At 45.0% G+C, this 15,447-nt stretch overlaps 1 non-coding gene across 1 annotated transcript; it reads right to left on the reverse strand.

Annotated features, from left to right (window-relative positions):
- Positions 1-12,455: 12,455 nt before the first annotated feature.
- trnae-cuc (transfer RNA glutamic acid (anticodon CUC)) lies at positions 12,456-12,527 on the reverse strand. Its single transcript has one exon. It is a non-coding gene; the product is annotated as a tRNA-Glu (tRNA).
- Between the last annotated feature and the right edge of the window lie 2,920 nt (positions 12,528-15,447).

Consider the following 15,447-nt stretch of genomic DNA (forward strand, 5'->3'; position numbering starts at 1 on the left):
TGGATTGTTTCTCTGGAAAGACAGAGGCTGAGGGGAGACCTCATCAAAATGATGAGACACAGATTGGCTGGACAGGGGTGGCAGGGTAGCTCAGTGGTTTGCATTGATGCCTCACAGTGCCAGAGACCCGAGTTCGATTTCAGTCTTAGGTGACTGTCTGTGTGCAGTTTGCACATTCTCCCTGCACCTCATGTCTGCATGGGCTTCCTCCTACATTCCAAAAATGTGTCGGTTAGGGTGGATGAGCCATGCTAAATTACCCATAGTGTCCACTGATAGGCAGGTTAAGTTGGATTGTCTGTGTGTAAATTGCCTCAGTGTTCAGGGATGTGTATGTCAGGTGCATTAGTCAGGGGTAAATATAGAGTAATGGGGTAGGGGAATGAGTCCCTGTAGGTTAATCTTTGGAGGGTCGCTGTTGACCTGTTTGGCTGAATCGTCTTTTTCCACCCTGGCGGGATTCTATGATAGTCAGAGGCATTTTTCCCTCCAGGCTGGAAAGGTCACATAAAAGAGGGCACAGGTTCGAGACGAGAGGGGACTGTCTGGGGAGAGGTTGTGGTGGTGGGGATTCACACAGAGGGGTGGTGGGGGGGGGGTTCCTGGAACGCCCTGTCAGTGCAGTTAGTGGAGGCAGGCTCCTTAACAACGTTTAAGGTATATCTTGATAGACACATGAACGGGAGGTGAACAGAAGAACAGAGACCATACCTGGGCAATAAAGAGCAGGTTCAGTGTATTAGATTCCCTACAGTATGGAAACAAGCTCTTCGGCCCGGCAAATCTACACTAACCCTCGGAAGAGTAACCCAGCCAGACCCATTCCCCTATTCTATATTTACCCCTGACTAATGCACCTAATACTATGGGCAATTTAGCATGACCAATTCATCTAATCTGCACATCTTTGGATTGTGGGAGGGACCCCACGTAAACACGGGGAGAATGCGCAAACTCCACAGAAATCGAACATGGATCCCTGGTGCTGTGAAGCAGCAGTGCTCACCACTGAGCCACCGTGCCGCCCCACTACAGGTTCCCCCCACTATCTGAAAGTAGAGCATTCCTATGAAACCTTTCGTAAGCTGACATGGAGTAAAGCGAAGAAGCAATTACCATGAACAAATTCAGATTATGCCTTTCTTTGTAAAAGCGAAAATCCTCTTCGGATTTCTTTTGGTTTGTGAAAACAATTATTAATGTAGGTCTTTCGTCAAGGTCAAGTAGTGTAAAGTTAATTTTCGAAAGGTGGGGGATACCTTTATGCTGATGGAGGGGAGATGAGAGGCAATGAAGAGGGGTGTGTGGATGGAGGCTCAGGTGGAGAATAAACACTGACAGAGACCAATTGAGCTGCCCGGCCTGGCCCTGTGCTGGAGACTCAGTGGGACAGAGACAAATGTATCTATTTCAGGTATACCTGCAGTATGCTCCATCCAGGATTTTTCAAAAAATGTCCTTCATCTGCTTCAGCATATGGGACAAATGAACGGTTTCTCCCCGGTGTGGACCAGGAGGTGATGTGACTGAGTGAATCCTATCCCGCACTGAGGGCAGGTGCACGGCCGCTGCCCAGTGTGCAAATGCTGATGAATGTTCAGTGCAGGCGGGGAAGGGAAACTGTCCTTACACTCCCTGCATTTCCACGTTTTCTCCATGGTGCAGGTGTCCTCGTTTTTCTCCAGGTTCAACGATCAGGTGAAAACTCGCTCACACTTACGCCATGTGTATGATGTTACTGATGAACCCTCTGATAATTGGAACACTCTCATTCAGTCTGTAAAGCATGTTCCAGTCACTACTCTGGTGTGTGGGTATGTGAGACTCTGAGTTTCCAGTCACCCTGACGTTTCCAACCTTACTAAGCAGACATACCGCCTCATCCTTGTTTCAAGGCCAATAATATCCAAGTCCTGGTGAGTCACGTGACTGTCAGACTTTGATGTGATGTTTGGTCTGAGATTTCTACCCCCAAATTCTTCTCTTATAATACTCCTGTGAAAAGAGATTGCAACGGTCATCGCTGTCAGTCCAGAATAGATAATCAGAACAAATAATTCTTGTTTCTGTGGAACATTCTTTCCTGGATATCAAACCTACAGCTCAGCGAGCAAACCTCCACCCTAAACATTCTTTCCTCTCTTCATACCCAAGATCTTTGTGCTGATCTATATGTAAATGTATACCAGCTGGGTCATGTGGTGGATTGCATGCTCCATGAAGAGTTCACATAGACTCAAGTTGCTGAATGGACAACTACTTCGGTATTGACATTCTGATTGAAGATATACAATATGCTGCAGTACATAATTATGAGCCCAGAAACAACTGCAAACCAGGCCTTTAGAGCCACAAACATTCTATCGAATATGTACCATATACCCCAGACTTATCTATCTTATATCAAGGCACGGTTATCTTAGATTCCCAGAAGACTCGAATTTACGTGGGAAATTTTGTAAAAGAAGCCATCGTTTTGGACTCCTTCCATGCCATACTGACTCTATTACTGGAAATACATCCATACTGCACCAGGATTCATGGATCAATGACATGAGGCTTATGTCTACCCTCTTACAATTTCCTGTTGCACAAGTGTTTCAACGAATGCCAATATTTTTCACCAATCAGAGTCAGAAACGTAAAGCACAGAAACAGACTCTTCAATCTAAATTGTCCAAGCCGACCAGATATCCAAAATTAATCTTGTCCCATTTGCCAGCACTTGGTCCAAAACCCTCTAATTCCTTCGTGTTCATATACCCATCCAGATGCCTCCACCAGCCTCCACCACTTCCTTTGGCAGCTCATTCCATACATGCACAACCCTCTGCATGAAAAGGTTGACTGCAAGGTCCCTTTTAATTTTTTTCCCCTCTCACCCTCAACCTTTGCCCTCTAATTCTGCACTCCCCCATCCCAGGGACAAGATATTGTCTATTCACCCCATCCACGCCCCTCAAGCTTTTATAAACCTCTTTTTAAAAAAAAATCACTCAGCCTGCGATGCTCCAGGGAAAACAGCCCTATTCTATTCAGCCTCGCCTTGTGCTTCAAAGCCTCTCCCTGTGGTTCAAACCTTCTTACCCTGGCAACATCCTTATGAATCTTTTCTGAATCCTTTCAAGTTTCACAATATTCTTCCTATTAGAGGGAGACCAGAATTGCACACAATATTCCAGAAGTTGCCGACTGAAACCGACATTTGCAGAGTCTGCTCCCTGTTTGGATTCATACTCTCTGCCTCTAGTTGCTGCAAGTGAACAGTGCCTCCCCCCTTCTCTCGCCCTCCCAGGATGAGGAATGGAAAAGGGGAAACATTGCTTTGCTCCCAGATTTTGCCCAGAACGGACAGTTTCCCTCTGAAGCTCGTTGGCTAACGTTTGCATTGTGATGCCCACAATGGTGTGTGTGTGTGTGAGTGTGTGTACGTGCGTGCGCGCCAGACCTGAGGTAGCCAATTCGATATGCGGTGGTTGGTAGTGACATTTCTGCATTTCCAGGCTGACTGTCTCCCATCGCTCACGTCACCCAGTTCAGGCAGTGCCGTGATTGGGGATTGACCAATGGGGAGCCCTGAAGGACCAGAATTTGCCGGGTTCTCTTGCCAATCAGAGCCCCGCTATTGTCTGAATGTTGGACCATGAGCTTCTGAAGCTACTGCCGTTCCTCTCTTTCTGAATGAAGATTGCGCTCACACCAGACTGCAACTTCCTTTCTCTGCCCAAACATCTGTGAGCACAGCACATTTTTGTTGAAGTAAGGCATCTTTCCTGAACATCACAATTAAAGGGGTGTCTTCCCCCTGGTATTCAAAGGGATGGTCAGTCAGAGAAGGGTCGGGTCACACCTTGTGTTGTGTGGCATGTGTGACAGCTGCAACAAGACGTCCCACCTCCTCTGCTCAATACTTGGAATGATGAATGGAAGCAGGCTGAAAGGCTTCTTCACCACCCTGTCAAACTGTAACTCGACTTTCTTGGAACTATGAACGTGCACCCCTAGATTTCTTGGTTCGAAATACTGCAAATGAAACAAATTCGGTGCTTGTCGGAAGAACATTATCATTTGGTACTTATCTCTACTCTAATTCACTATCTTAGTTAGACACATAATTTATGGCTCTCGAATCAGTATATGTTTGTTATTCTTTCCTGACTTCAATATAGCACTGAATCTATTTTATACTCCAAGTGCAGCCTCACCAACATTCTGTATAACTGCAACATAACTTCCCAGCTTGTATACTCAACGCTCTAAATGATGAAGACCAGTGTGCCGAAATACTTTTACCTATGATTCCACTTTCAGTGAACTGTGAACCTACTCAGAGATCCCTCTGTTCCATTACAAGTCCAACCATTCACTATGAAACTCCTACCTTGATTTGACTATCCAAACTGTTAGACCTCACTGTTATCTATATTAAACTCCATTTGCTATTAACCTTAAATCTATACACTCTAGTTTTTGACTCCCCCCACCACCCCGGGGAAAAGGCCTTTCCTATTTGTCCTTTTCCATGCCTCTCATAATTTTATGAACTTCTATAAAGTCACCCCTCAACCTCCAAAGCTCCAGGGAAAATAACCCCAGTCTGTTCAGCCTTTTCATCGCGCTCAAACTTTCCAACCCTGGCAGCGTCCTTGTAAATCTTTTCTGAACACTTTCAAATTTCACAACATCCTTCGCCGAGCAGACAGCCAGAATTGCATGCACTATTCCTACAGTGATGTAACCTCTGAAGACGATTTTTAAAAATACTTACAATTTTATGGTATTACTACAAGGAAATCAAATCAGTTGGGCATGACATTCCAATAGCAATTTGTCTTGGCTGTTCTTCATTAATCGATGCTTTTCTTGTAAAATGAAATTGTGGCATGTGTTTGTTGCAAGCAAAGTGGCTGGATTCAAAACACTAACTGTCTTCTCTCCACAGATGCTGCCAGACCTGCTGCGATGCCCCAGCAATGGTGCCTTTTGTTTCCGATGTCCAACATCTGCAGGTCATTGTTTTCATCAATAATGATTTCCTGGTGGTCAGTACTGAGACAAACTCTCACTTCCAGATCTTTTTCTTTCTTGAACATAAATTCCACTGGCTACCATGTTGGGATTTGAGTTTTTGTTTTCAGAAGACCTAGATCTCTGAGTTACTCAACCATTATCACGATATCACAATCTTCACTTCAGTGACAATGTTTTGCTGAATATTTTCCTTTATTCATTCATGGCATGTGGCAATTTATCTCCCAGTAAAACCAAGTGCCATTTCAGAGGGCAGTTACGAGTTAATCACATTACCGTGGATCAAGAGTGACACAATCGCCTAGCTGGGTAAAGACTAAAGATTTCCTACCCTCACAAGATAGGTCCTGATATCAATTGCTAAGATCACCAAAGCAGCGATAAGCTTTATATTCCAGATATATTAATTGATTTAAAAGTGCATCGGAGACATAGCAGCATCAATTTGAAACTCCAGATGTTAAATCTAGTAACAATGCCAAAATGCCACCAACTCTGTGCAGTCTCTAATTTTCCTACACTGACTGACCTGTAGTTGCCAGTTGTATCCTTTTCCCCTTTATTACGGACTATTCAATTCAGCGCATTGAATCAATTTGGCCGTTTATTCAGATCACGTTGCTCTGGTAAACATCAACTCCAATTCCCTGCCATTTCCCCATAATCCTCAATTCCCTCACTGGTGAAAAAAATCTGACAGGCATGAATGCACTTATCGACCCAAGCTGAACAACACTCTGTAGTAACATGTTCCACAGATTTACTGCCATCAGTAACAATTCCTATCTGTCTTCAACATGCAATCCCTCATTTGCAGGTTATTCCCTCTGGTGCTAGACTCACCCACAAAGCTAAACTTTTCCACATCAAGCCCGTCAAGTATCCTTAGAATCTTTCATGTGAAAATAAGGTTACCTCTAAATCTTCAAACTTCGAATAGGTACAGGCCCAACCTATTCACTTCTCTTCATATGATATTCTTTCCATCCATGATATCATCCTGGTCAAACTTCTCTGGGCTGCCTCCAATGCCAGTATATCTTTCCTTAGGCAAAGGACCCTGCCAGTGTTCAGTTGTGGCTTGACTGGTGCCTGACATAGGTTCACTATAACCTCCCTACTTTTATACTCTATTTAAAGGCCAACCTCCCATTTTCCTTCCCTATTACTCACTGAATTTGGATGAAGAGATTAATAGATATGGGCTTCGAAATCCCTCTATTCAACAGCTTTATCCATTTAACATTCAAAACTTTTCCTCCTGGCAAAGTGCACAACGTCATTTCCGCACATTCTATCCCGTCTGCCGAAGGTTTGCTCATTTGCTTAACCTGTCTATTTCCCTCTCCAGATATTTGATGTCATTCTTACCACCTGCCTTCCCATCAACCGTCCCTTCTGCAGTCTTAGCAATAGTGCATTCACTTTACTTATCCAAGGAATTCATATAGATTTTGTGAATAATTTTGCCCCAGCACTGATCCCTGTGGCACACTACTAGTTATAATTTGCTATCCTGAACATGTCCCTTATCCCAATTGTATCATTGGTTAGCCAATCCTCTGTCCATGCCTCTTTGCTTATTATTTCATCAGATGTGACTATCATTGGCTCTGCCAACAACCCTTCCCAAACTGTCCTTGAAAACGTGGTGCTGAGCTGCCTCTTAAATTGCTTCACAATTATGATTTGGTCTGCAATAATGTTCAGGAGCGAATTCCAGGCTTTTGATGAATAACAAAGTAGCAATGCGATATATTTCACAGTTGGAATGCTGTGTTCACACTTACCTGCTCTTGGTGGTTGAGGTGATGGCTTGGAAGGTGCTTTTGAAGAGCCACCACTTTATCAAGCCACACTGATAGATTGTAGCCAGAGATTCTGTTTTTTGACTTTCCTCATCAATCTACATTCTTTCCAGCCACATTTTTAGTCTTAAACTGCCACAGAATGCCTCCTGTTATAGCTTGAGTCAACTATAATAATATGACGATTCTTGGGTTGATTTTTCACACCTGAGTGCAACATAAATACAGATCATTGTTTCCAGCTTTGGTGGAACAAAAAACAGCAAATTGGTGGATAATTACAGTTAGTGCAAACAAAGCTAGTGATCAATAAAGATTAACCAAGTTCACGTCAATGGCTAAATTACATTTTGAAAACCAAGTCCACTCAGACAACATGTCAAAGTGGTTCATAGGAGGAGAAATGGGGCATTGCTTTTGGTCACCGCCACCATTGTCTGAAAGACAGGTTGAAAGGATTCTTAAAAGCTGGGCAAAGACGTGGAGTGGTATAACACTTCAGACACCGCAAAGTATAAGACCACTTTCTCGTGGAAGAAAAGTACATTTCTTATTTCGAGAAGAACGGGGAAACAAATGGGGAACACATCTGAATTGGGAGCTCTTTCTTATTCAGGATGTTCCTTCACCACAGTCTTTGTTTAGAGCATAAGTTCTTCATCAGGAGTGAAGGTTGGTCCAAGGAGGCCGAGAGATAATTGGGAAGGAGATGGGGATGGAGGGGAGGTAGATGTGAATGAAATAGGTCGATGGAGGTGGGGAGACATCTTGAGAGGTAAGACAGGAGGGTGGAGCGAATAGGTGGGAAGCAAGATGAAAAGATAGGACAGCTCAAGAGGCCAATGCCGAGCTGGAAGGTTGGATCTGGGACAAGGCGCGTGGTGTGGGAGTGAGGGTGAGGGGAAATTTGGAAGCTGGTGAAATCGACATTGATCCCATGCAGTTGGTGGTTTCCAAGGCGGAAGATGAAGTGTTCTTCCTACAAGCGTCAGGTAGCCAGAGCTTGGAGGGGGATGCGGCCAAGTACTTGCATGCCCTTGACGGATTGGGAGGGGGAGTTAAAGTGTTCAGCCACAGGGCGGTGGGGTCGTTCAGTTGTGGAGACCTAGAGCTGTTCCCTGAAATGTTCTGCAAGTTGGCCTTCAGTCTCCCCAATGTGGCAGAGCAATGGATATATAAATAAATCTCAAACACAAATTCTATAAATTTTAGCATGCCAGAGTTATTATCTTCAATTAAGTTAAAGAAAATTTTAATTAAATTGGGTGACTGCATGAAACGGTTTGTTGGTCAGGCTCAACACATCACCTTCAAATGAGGCAATGCCAATGATTGCGGTGAACCGCTCTTTTTGCTATTAAATCACAAGTTATTGATTTATTTTCACAACTTACTGGTATTCACACCTGCACAGTCAATGTCAAACTCTGATAACAGAAATGAAATTACACCATTCACTTGGACTTACAATATTCGAACAAACAAATTAATAGCACACATTGAATACCAAGTCTGATAAATATGAAATCAAATTTGACCAAAAAACTATAAAATCAAGATGGGAGTTAAGAAATGGGGGAAGAGCAGAAGGCAAGAAATGCAGCATCATAGAAGGTGCTCCTCCAGGGAGTGTATTTTACGACCTACAACTGCTAAATATAAACAAACACTCTGACATGATCCTCTGGTTTTAATGTAAACCAAAGCCCCTTACAATAGATACCATTTAAATAAGTTAATATGATACAAGCCTTGAGCAAATCCAACCTCCAGCCTTACACCCCGCTTTTTGGAGCTCTGACCTTCCTCCAGCTCCAGGGGGTTGTTGAGTTCCTGGGCTCCAGCTGCCACTACCACTCCTGTACTGAAGAAGCTTTGGGAAGCAGATGCAAAGGCAAGATACAGAACAGAGCACCTTTGCCAAGGAAAGCAGCTTAAGGAGACATTGAGCAATAGGATCATATGGTTTTGACCTATCGACTTCTGGGTTATCTACCCAGCACACTCATGCTGTACTACTCTGCTTCGGTGCTCCCAGCAGCTGGATTGTGGATCAGTTTAAAGTAGGTCCTATATCTCTGATAACATCGCTGCACAAGGCAGTGAAGAAAGGTTTAGGCACACTAATCTTCATCATTTGGGGAATTGCGATAGATGTTGGGAAGTTATATTGTAGTTGTACAGGACGTTCATGAGGATGCACCTGGAATATTGTGATCAGTTTTGGTCCCCTTGGTGTTCTGACTTCTGACTTCTCCAACTCTGGGTTTGTGTTGAACTTGATGGGATACTTTGTCCAACTCAGCATGTTTAAACAGTATCGCTCAGAGGGATTCATCTGAAACTTTTCAGGAGGTGAGCGCCACAAGATTGAACTATTCAAAGTTACTTGGACTTTATTTTAAACTTACATCAGGACCAGTCGTCAGAGACACATACAGCGTGGAAACAGACCCTTTGGTCCAACGTTTTCATGCTGACCTGAAATCCTAAAGTTATCTGGTCACATTTGACAACACCGGACCCATATCCTGTGGCAGCTCATTTCATATATGTACCACCCTCTGCATGAAGAAGTTGTCTATTTATATATTTCGCCTCTCACCCTAAACCTATGCCCTCTAGTTCTGGACTCTCCCATCCCAGGGTAAATACCTTGTCCATTACCCTGTCCATGCCTCTCATGATTTTGTAACCTCTATTAGGTCACTCCTCTGCCTCCGATGCTCCAGTGAAAACAGCCCCAGCCTATTCAGACTCTCCCTGTAGCTCAAACCCTCTAACCCCCAGCAACATTCCATAAATCGATTCTCATAGAAAAGTCAACGTTGCAGTCCTGAAGAATGGTTAATACCCAAAACGCTGACTACTCCATATCCTGGTGCTGCCTGGCTTGCTGTATTCTCCCAACCTCCTGCTTGCCTACTTCGGGTTGCAACATGTACTGGCTCAGCCTCACAGCGCCAGGGACCCAGGTTTGATTCCAGCCTTGGGTGGCTGTCTGTGAGGAGTTTGCACATTCTCCCAGTGTCTGCGTGGGTTTTCTCTGGGGGTCCTGTCCAAGGATGTGCAGGTCATGTGGATTGGCCATGCTGTATTGCCCATAGAGTTAGGTGCATTAGTTAAAGAGAAATGGGGTCGCTTCTGGACTTATCGGGACAAATGGCCTGTTTCCACACTGTAGCGAATCTCATCTGAATGTTTTACTCGAACAAATGGCAGAGTAGACTTGAAGGGCCGAATGGCCTAACTTCTGCTCCGATGATCTTGTGGTCTTAGGTTTCTCTGGATCATTTCATTGCCAATGTGCAGTCCCGAGCTCAATGAGCAGCAGTGTCCTCTCAAAGCAAAGCTCAAAGGATCGGAGAACTCCTACAGTGTGGAAACAGGTCCTTCAGCCCAACACATCTGCACTGATCCTCCGAAGAGTAACCCAGTCAGATCCATTTTCCTATCCTCCACAAATTGCACACAGACCCCCAAGGGTGGAATTCATCCTGAGTTCCTGGTGCCATGAGGCAACAGTGCTAAGCACTGAGTCACCGTGACGCCACTGAGTCACAGTGAGGTTATGGTTGTGGGGGGTGGTGGAGGCAATTGCAGTCCATCAGAAAACAAAAACAGCTCACCTACTCTCCCACTGCATCCACTGTCAGAAGTGGCAGGAGGTTTAGTCCATGGGGTGACCCAAGGCAGAACACCGGTGGGATCTGATTGCTGAGAGCGTTGGTGCCCCCGCTGGTGCTTCCACAAGTTGCAGGAAAACATGAATCACTTCCCACACTCGTGCCAGCTGAAGGGTCTCTCCCTGCTGTGGACACACTGGTGCTTCAACAGGGCGGTGGAGCGGGTAAAACCCTTCCCGCACTCGGGGCAGGAAAATGGCTTCACTCCAGTGTGGACGGATTGGTGGTTAAGCAGGGCTGAGGAATTGCTGAAGGCCTTCCTTCACTTAGGGCAAATGAACGACCTCTCCCCCATGTGGATCCACTAGTGGGCCAGCAGGTCAGAGGAAACAGCAAAGCCCTTCCTGCACACGGGGCAGAAGGACGGCCTCTCCTCGGTGTGGACCCACTGGTGTCTCAGCAGGTGGGAAGAACTGCAGAAGGCCATCTTGCATTTGGGACCAGAGAACTTACGTCCCTGGCGTGGGCCAACTGGTCCGTCAGCATTGCAGAGGAATCACTAAAGGCCTTCCCGCACTCAGGACAGCAGAAGGGCCTCTCCCCTCTGTTGACCCATAGGTGCTTCAGAACCCTTTCAAATTTCAAATTATCCTTCTGATAGGAGGGAGACGAGAATTGCACACAATATTCCAAAATTATTCCACAATATTCCAACGCCCTGTACAGCCACAACATAGCTTCCCAACTCCAACACTCAGTTAGAGAATTGGGAAAGTTTTCAAAACGCACAAAATAAAATAGGAAAGAATGGAAGGACAAATCGAATTTTTGAGAGTCAGCTTGGAAGCATCAATGAGAAATTGGAGGAATGGGTTTATTGGGTACCCTTTCTCCTTAAATACACTATATACGTCTTTCTCTTCTGCTCTTCGTAGTTTCTCTGTCCTGCAGTGTGTCCTGGCTCGTTGAAATAATGTCCTGCTGCAGGTTCGTTTGTGGTTGTTGGGATGCTTGCTTCTGTGATTAAGGACTTGGTTTGTGTGTGTTATTTTTCTGTCGACGCTAGTTTGAAGTTCCCCATTGACTGTTCGCTCTACTGTAACATCTAGGAATGGCACTTTGTTGCTGTTCTCCTCCTCTTCAAACCAGGAGCCCCCCTCAGGCCATAGTCTCACCACTTGGAACACCAATATACAGACTAATCAAAGACCCCCACTGAAGACTAAAACACCAAGTCGAAGATTCGCACCATTCCAGTTACTCTATCCAAGAACTCTTGAACACCAAAGACACCAAGGTAGAAGTGGATGGAATAATGTTGTCCTTTGACATACAGCCATGTTCACATCCATTAACATAAACGTGGCCAAAGAAAAATGAAGACACTACTCGAAGAACCAAAGACACAAACACCAAACAGCACCAACTTCATCAGCAAAGATAACACTATCAAGCTCGTGGAGCTGTGCCTTACCATCCACTTCATATCCAGAACAAATCCTACAAACAAATCAACGAAACACCCATGAAGCCACCAGAATCAGGATTCCTAGCAGAAGCAATAATGCAGAGACTCGAACAAACAGCCCTTCCAACGATCCAATCCAAACTTTGGGTCCGCTCCAGCGACGATACTTTTGTCATCATAAAATGAAACAAATTAGAGGAAACATACAACACCATCAATAATATCCTGACTGTCATAAAATTCACAAAAGAGGAGAACAACAAGAAAGTGCTATTTCTAGATGTCACAGTAGAGCGGACAGTCAATGGTAAATTCAAAACAGCCTCTACAGGAAAACAACGCACGCGAAACAAGAACTTAACTACAGAAGCAAACATCCCTACACATACAAACAAATCTGCATCAGGATGCTATTTCAACGATCCACTACACACTGCAGCACCCAGGAACTGTAAAGATCAATAAATAACTCTACAGCGCATTTAAGAAGAATGAGTAGCCAACAGACACGCAAAAGATTGGTTCCCTGACCGGGAATCGAACCCGGGCCACAGCAGTGAGAGCGCTGAATCCTAACCACTAGACCACCAGGGAGATATGCAAGCACTATGCTACCTCTACTGAGAATTGCTTCTCTGCCCGGGAATCGAACCCGTGCCGCGATGGTAAGAAGTCTTTCACCTGAACATCCACCAATGTAATTTTTTGCATCCATTGCTCCCGATGCGATCTCTACAACTTTGGGGAGACTGGAGAGTCATGTCACATCTCCGGGACACTGGCACCAATCAACCCCATCGTCCTATGCCCAACATTTCAAACCCCCCCCGCCCACTCTGCCAAGGACATACATGTCCTGGGCCTGCTTCACCGCCACCCCCTCCCCACCTGACGCCTGGAGGAAGAACACCTCATCTTCCGCCTCAGAACACTTCAACCCCAGGGCATCAATGTGGACTTCACCAGTTTCCTCATTTCCCCTCCCCGCACCTTACTTCAGTTTTAAACTTCCAGCTCAACACTGACCTCATGACCTGTTCTACTTGCCAAGCTCCCTTCCCACCTATCCGCTCCACTCTCCTCTCTGACCTATCACCTCCATACCCACCAATATTCACCTATTTTACTCTTTGCTACCTTCGCCCCAGCACACCCCCCATCCCCAATTTATCTCTCCAACCTGGAGGCGTCCTACCTCTACTCCTGATGAACGGCCTTTGCCTGAAACTTCGACTTTCCTGCTCCTCGGAAGCTGCTTGACCTGTTGTGCTTTTCCAGCACCACTCTGATCTAAACTCTGGCTTCCAGCATCTCCAATCCTCAGTTTTGCCTACCCAATAAACCCAGAATGCCGATTTCTCATTAACAAATTGACACAAGCAGACACAACGTGTGCAGAATCCCTAGCCGCAATACCTTACATTAAATACATCTGTTAAATGATGTCCAGACAACTCAAACCCCTCAGCATCATGGTAGCCCACAAACCTACCAACACACTTGAACAGGGGCTAATGAACCTGAAATACCCGATACAAACAACCAGCAAACGAATGTTAATTACAAAATACCATGCAAGGAAATATATACATGAACTCTGCCGCACGGGTCTCTGTGGCAAGAAATGCTGGGATGAGATAAGGAAGATATTTTCAAGCAAAAAAGAATTGACACTGACTGGACAACCATTTAAAATCACCCCTGTCAGCCCAGGATGGAAGACCCGAAGGAATGAACATTTTTCTTATTTCCTGAAGATTTACAAAGCTGAGACTGTGTTTTGGTGTTTGTCGGCTTTCCACTCCCAGGAGCCGCAGTGGTTGGGGCGGTGAGTTGGGGAAAGTGAAATGTGCCCGTGAGCAGCGTGTGGGTATCTTTCAGCTTCCCCTCCTCTGACAACGCTGTGACTTGACTTTGATGTTCTCAGGAACAGTCACTGACGCGAGACAGTGAAAAGAGTCTCATTCCCGCAGATCGGGAATTCAAACCGTATGCCGGCTTCAGGACAATGAGAAAGATTAATTGGGGTATGTGAAGAAGCTGTGAGCTGCATTTCAAACAGGTAGCTGGAGTCAGATGCGTCATCCATTGCGGCCCCGGCCCTGTGCGGACCTGACGCCGCCATGCTGCAGAGTTCTGACGTTAACACGGACATGCGCAGCAATGGGAACATTCACAAGGTGAACAACCCAAGATAATCACCGTCACTGCTTCCCTTCCATAGTAGAACTTTGTGAAGCAGTATCTTTCACTGGCAAATAAAACACCTTTGTCCTCAGGTGCCTGCTTCATTTCGATCACGATTTCACGCCCCTCATTGTTCTAGTCTCATTTCCAAATACTTGACTCATTGCCTCAAAAGCAGCTCTGTGGATATCTGCTTGTACCACCCTGACAGGCAGTGGGTTGCAGATTCCCGACCAGTCCTAACATGAGTGAAATATCTTTCACCCTCCACTGATTTGAATCTGAAAGAAGAAACCGGGGAACAGTCTCCCTTTCTTTTTGACGACATTTCTCATTTTGTAGTCGGCAGGCTTCACACCTGCGTGGGGAAATCGCAGTTTTTAAATCCTTATGTTCAGCAGCACAAGAAAACTGTAGGTCAGCAATCGTATTTCGAGAGTGGTACTTCCAGCTCTGGTAGTCCTGCTGGGTCACCAGAGAGGGAGGGAGAGAATATGTCACATCTAAAAAGCAAACCGAAAAGTTTTTGTTTGTTCCGTCAGTTGAGTGGGTTCTGCACTCAGATGAGACTGGAAACTGATTTTAATGGCTCAGAATTGAACACTACAATGGAACACATTACATTTCAAGAGTGTTGAAAGGGCAAATCAAACTGTAACCTTGGAGAGATATGCTTCCATTTCTAACCTTGGGGAATCCAAATGAGACATTTTTACTGATCACTCCATTTCAGAGTGCTGCTCTTTCATCAGGTGGTCGTGGACAATAAGATCATGATCACAGAATTTATAGCCAAAGGAGTCCACGGTCATGGAGATGTCCTTCACTAAACAATTTTAGATTAAATCTTTCATATGTTAGAATGGGCTTCTGTTCTTTGGTACATTAATCCCAGAACTTGTTTTAAATTACCTTCAAGAACTTCATTTAAATGCAGAGCTTTTTGGACAACAATGCCAGTCTGACTCGATATTGGGACACAGACAGAATTCACACCTAATTTTAGAAAAGCCCTACATTTAAATGACTTTCTGAAATGGCTGATCTTTAACATCATGCTGATGACGTCCTTTTGTTCTTGGCCAATCTGGAGGAGTCCGTTCCTCGATTGATTCAAACAATTAATTTATTTGGCAGTGTTTTGGGCTGCAGGATCAACTTTACAAAATCGGAAGGCGTGCCGATGTGGGGGGAGAATTAGTGGAGGTGCCTGATCATATTTCAAGTAACAATATGCAGAAATACACAGAGAAGGTAAGTGAATGATACGAATAGAGACACACGTTTACTTACTTTGTCGAACCAGCAGAGTGAAGGTGGGCCGCAT

The sequence above is a fragment of the Chiloscyllium punctatum genome, chromosome 36, assembly GCF_047496795.1.
Source record: "Chiloscyllium punctatum isolate Juve2018m chromosome 36, sChiPun1.3, whole genome shotgun sequence".
Lineage (NCBI taxonomy): Eukaryota > Metazoa > Chordata > Chondrichthyes > Orectolobiformes > Hemiscylliidae > Chiloscyllium > Chiloscyllium punctatum.